This window comes from Sphaerodactylus townsendi, linkage group LG04, assembly GCF_021028975.2.
Source record: "Sphaerodactylus townsendi isolate TG3544 linkage group LG04, MPM_Stown_v2.3, whole genome shotgun sequence".
NCBI classification, from domain to species: domain Eukaryota; kingdom Metazoa; phylum Chordata; class Lepidosauria; order Squamata; family Sphaerodactylidae; genus Sphaerodactylus; species Sphaerodactylus townsendi.
Window position 1 is genome coordinate 136,279,813 of NC_059428.1, and position 5,021 is coordinate 136,284,833.

Consider the following 5,021-nt stretch of genomic DNA (forward strand, 5'->3'; position numbering starts at 1 on the left):
ATAAGGAAGCCAGCTCCAATATTTGGTGTGTTTCCCTTTTTTCCCTAAACAAAAGAGGGCAGGACACTGTTGATTTACTGTTGAACCCTAAATCCTTTTTACAAACACATAACCCAAATCTTTGTAATCGCAGAGCATGAAAAATGAGTGTTCTTCTCACCTGCTTACTGGCTCTCTATTGAAATGGTCATCAGCAGGATTTTACATTCTTCTTCCACAGACATCTGATCCGGTGGCTTTGGATGTTAATGAAAAATCTCTAGTTACATAGATCAACACTGAAGCACAGATATGCACTTATGCACTCCACAGCAATACTGTTGCTGCTACAACAGGAGAGAATTCTGGGGATAAGAGGTTTCATGTGGAAGAGCCTCTTTTCTGCATTGAAATCGTGCAAAGATCAGGCAGGATCGACCTAGCTGACATGCGTGATGAGTCGGGTTGCCAATTCTGGGTTTTATTTATTCTAAGCCAGTGAATAAAGAACTGTTTGAAGTTACTTTGATCTGGGCTCAGTCTGTTCTTTACAGCTGCCTTTACAAAGAAATACACAATAAGCAAGAACACTTCCGGATTAGTTATTTCACCCAAACTTTATCAAGTCTATACCTTTCCTGGGCTATAAATCATTATGTTCAAATGCCTAGGATAGTGGTGGCGAACCTACGGCACGGGTGCCAGAGGTGGCACTCAAAGCCCTCTCTGTGGGCACGTTCAGAGTCCCCCCCACCCCCACACACATCTAGGCTGGCCTGGGTCGCTGGGCTCGATTATTAGCTTTAAACCTAAGACCTAGTTTTGGGGAAGCAGTGCAGGTAACCCTGTCAAGTGCTCTTAAGTAAGCTCGGTTGCTGGCAATGGTGCTTGCTTCTGAGTAAACCCTCCTACGGTCATGAGTCACCCGTTGGAAGAGTTGCACGGTTGCTTCAAAGCAAAGCCACCAACCACCACCAAGTTTACTCCCGAGTAACACACGCCTTGGAGCCAACTGTTTTTTCTAAATGAAAACCTCAGTATTCAGGTTAAATTGCTGTGTTGGCACTTGGCAATAAATAAGTGGGTTTTGGGTGGCAATTTGGGCACTTGGGTCTTGAAAAGTTTCGCCATCACTGCTCTAGGATATGTGTGTCGTCTTTCTCAGCCTGAGGTTTCTACTGCTTTCTCTTATCAGTTTTCAAAGGAAACCCTCTGGGGATTCTAGAGATGCCAACCTCTGGGTGGGTCTCCTGGAATGACAGCTGTTCCGCAGACTACAGAGATCAGTTTCCCTGGAGAAAAATGGATGCGTTGGAGGGTGAACTCTGTGGAATCGTGCCCCACTAAGATCCCTGTCCTCCCCAGGTTGCACCCCCAAATCTCCAGGAGTTTTCCAACCTGGACCTGGCAACCCTACCCCCACCCCCACCTTCCACTAATGGCCTGAGGGGACCTGTCAACCCCATCTTTCCTTCAGCTCCACCCCCAAAATGCCACAGATTTCCTAGCCTAGAATTCGCAACCCTGCCATCCATACATCAATAGAAAGGTTCTAACACTGCTTACTACAGGTGACCTTAATTTTAGCGTGATTTATTTATTTACGGTTATGGATCCAATAATAATACCATGGAGAAATATTAAGAGTGCAGTGTTCAGCAGACCTACTCAGACTCCTAGTTAATGGGCCTTACTCCGAGGAAAGAGTACTTAGGACCGCACCTAAAAATGGGCCCTCATCCCATAGTATGGATGGAGACAGATGTGCAAGAAGGGTACTTGAACTTACACACACACACACACACACACACACACACACACACACACACAATTCCTTGAACTCTCTTTTTTCACACACCCCTTTCTGCTGTATCCCCCTTTCCACCTGGGAATGTACTCCAGGCCCAGTCTAACCCTCAGCTGCTTTGAATGTTCCTTTCTCCTGTTGCTCCCTTATTTCAATCATGATTCTAACTTTGTATTAAGCTAAAAAAGCTTTCCGAAAACCAATTGCACATGGAAGCCTCAGGTGTGCAAAATGCCCTGTGGGAATCCATGGAACATGATGCCTGGAACATGATGCCCACAGGTGTGTTTCTGGCATTGTCCCAACCAGTGGGGTTGCCATGTGTCCTGGGGGAGGGGGCAGCCTTCACAAGATTGGACAGAGAGAGCTCTTCCATTTTGCCTTCTAGCAAGATTTTTTTTTGCTTTTGGCACAGAGCCAAGGCAAATAACAACTAGTTGGCAGGGCTGTAGAGCATTAGTGCTCATGGTGGCAGCACATACCACTGAATATTCCTACACAGAAGAAACACTTGCTTACAAAGTGTGGATTTGATTATGCCAATTTTCTACATTTTGTATGAAATAATACAATATATAGTAATTCTATTTGTTTTGTTCATTGGTATAAAGGTTGGGAAAGCATTATAGGTAAAGATTTTTCATTTTCTTTTTTTCCCTTGAAATTTATATTGGAAAGAGAGGAGTTTAAACTACTCTTTTAGTTGAAGGATTTTGGATCTCTCCCTCTGTTAGCTTTCTCTCAAGTGGAATAGATAAAGTAGTTATACGAATCTGAAGGGGAAGTAGAAAGTAGGGAGCGAGGGAAATATGGGAAGGAGGGAGGCACTATAGGATGTTTTAGTTGGGTTTGAGAGAGATAGAAAATTAGATATGTTTGTAATATGTTACCAATTGTAAAAGTTTTTGGTTTCTCTCCTTACTTGTGTTATTATTTAAAATAAATCAATATAATTATATAAAAAAGAAATAATACACTACCTTTTGGTATATTGCTTTTAAAATACTTTTTGGCTGTTTGGCTCCTTGTTTGGTCCTCGTTTGACCCTGACACCTGGGTCACTGGTCATCTATCGATGCCTCCCTCTGGGGGGGGGGGAGGGAATTTTAAAATTAGGATGTTGGACCCACTCTTATTCTCATTTTCCTGATAACTATTAATTATTGCTGCTTTTAATGTTTTAACTATTTTGTACTGTTGCTTTTGTTTGCTGTGCACCGCCCAGAGCCCTTCAGGGATGGGGTGGTATAAAAGCCTCAGAAATAAATAAAGAAACAAACAAACAAACAAGCAAACAAACAAACAGTCATTATTTGAATCTAGAGGCGGGGCGAAGGGGAACTGCACCTGGGGCGTGCGCGCCCTGCGTCCTTGCCACAGCCCTGCCCAGGAATGCCTTGCCCCCGGAATGCCTGGCCACGCCCCCATCGTGCCCTGCCCAGCCCCATTGGCGCTATGCCACTGTTTGAATCCCACCACCATCGGAACCTGTTACTAAAATTTTTGAATCCCACCACTGCAGAGAGGTCAAAAGAAGTCAGCTTTAGTGGGAGGGCTCTGTTGCCTCCTCGTTTGGTTCCTCCTGAGTGAAGCACTGGGAGGGTGCACACTTTCTATTTTTGTAGGAAATTGCATTGGAAACAGAATGCATCAAAAGAGGAAAATCTTGTTGTAAAATACACCTATGTTCTTCAGAAGTACACAATAAGCCAGGAATTCAAAATAATAGATCACAAAAAGTTAGTTTACATGGTACAATCACGGCATCTTAGGATAGATAGGATCTTTAGGCTTTGATGTCGGAGAGGGGGATTCCTTTCCTTGCCAAATGTTTGTCACCCTAAGGTAAGGTGACCAGATTTTCACCTTTTTAAAGCAGGACGCGCGGCCCGCAGGGCGATCCCCGGTTTTGGGGCGATCCCCGGTTTCCCACCCTGTCACGGGGGGGAAACGGGAGTGCTCCAGAAGGCAGTGCGGAAGCGGGAGGCTGCCGCACTGCCTTCTGGGGCGCTCCCCGGTTTCCCGCCCTGTGACCGGGCGGGAAACCGGGGAGCACCCCAAATCAGTGTGGCAGCCTTCCAAAAATCGGGAGATTTAAAAAACCCCGCAGGACGCGGGACAAATTGCTTAAAAGAGGGACTGTCCTGCCAAAAGCGGGATGTCTGGTCACTAAGCCCTAAGGTCACAAGATTAGTTGCTTTGTAGCTGACAGGTTACACATATATTTTCCTATTCTTTAGTATTTAACATAATACCTACCTAACTAGGACAGAATTATACTGGTCAATCCTTATTCATTTAAGAATAATCATATTTCCTTGTTAAAACATGGCATTTCTAGTACACGGTTTCATAGATGTCTTTATAGCATCAAACACATCCCTGGGATTTGTGTTTTACCAACAGATGATATATAAGGATACAACAAAAAACAGTTCTCAGATACAATCACTTGGGTTTCAAAGAGAGCTATTTTTATCGCCCTAGGAAAAGGGTCCTTTGAGGAAAAAATGGGGAAACTCATGTCGTTGATATGCTGGCCTTTTAAGTCAAATAAGTTCTTTCCCCACACACATTCTGTTAGTGATTTTGTATTTTACAACGGGACTGTGGTAAACCCTGTTTGTTATCTCTGTTTACAAAATTCAGCGAGCAACCCCGATTGCTTGCTGGGATGCCAAATTTGTTCCCTTGCGAAAGAAGGAAGGATCTTTGGGTTTTTAAAAATAATGTAGAGCTAAGGCTTTGTAAAGAAAGAGCCTTTTTGCTAGTACTACTGTAAGTAAGGCTACTATGAAATTAATTCTACTAATGGTCACTCTATAAGTATATTAACTAATGATTAAGGTGACCAAATTTTATTTTCCCGGCCTGACACAACACTGTTGTGGTTAGCAGATCAAAGCAGGCTGGGAGAATCTGCGATCAGCTCTACCTCTGCCGTGGAATCTTGCTGCAGATCAGACAATATCTACCTAACCTACCTAACAGGAGTGTTCTTGGGAGGATAAAATGGAAAAGGGAAGAACTATAATGTAAGCTACTTTAGGTAGAAAAATGGCATATACATATTAAAACCAATACATTGCAAAATAAATAAATACTGAGCAGTGGCATAGCACCAAGGGGGCAGGGGATGCGGTACGCACCGGGTGTGCACCGGTGCAGGGGCATGGAAGGGGCATTCTGGTGGAGGGGGGTGCAGGGCGCATATGTACCCCAGGCGCAGTTCCCT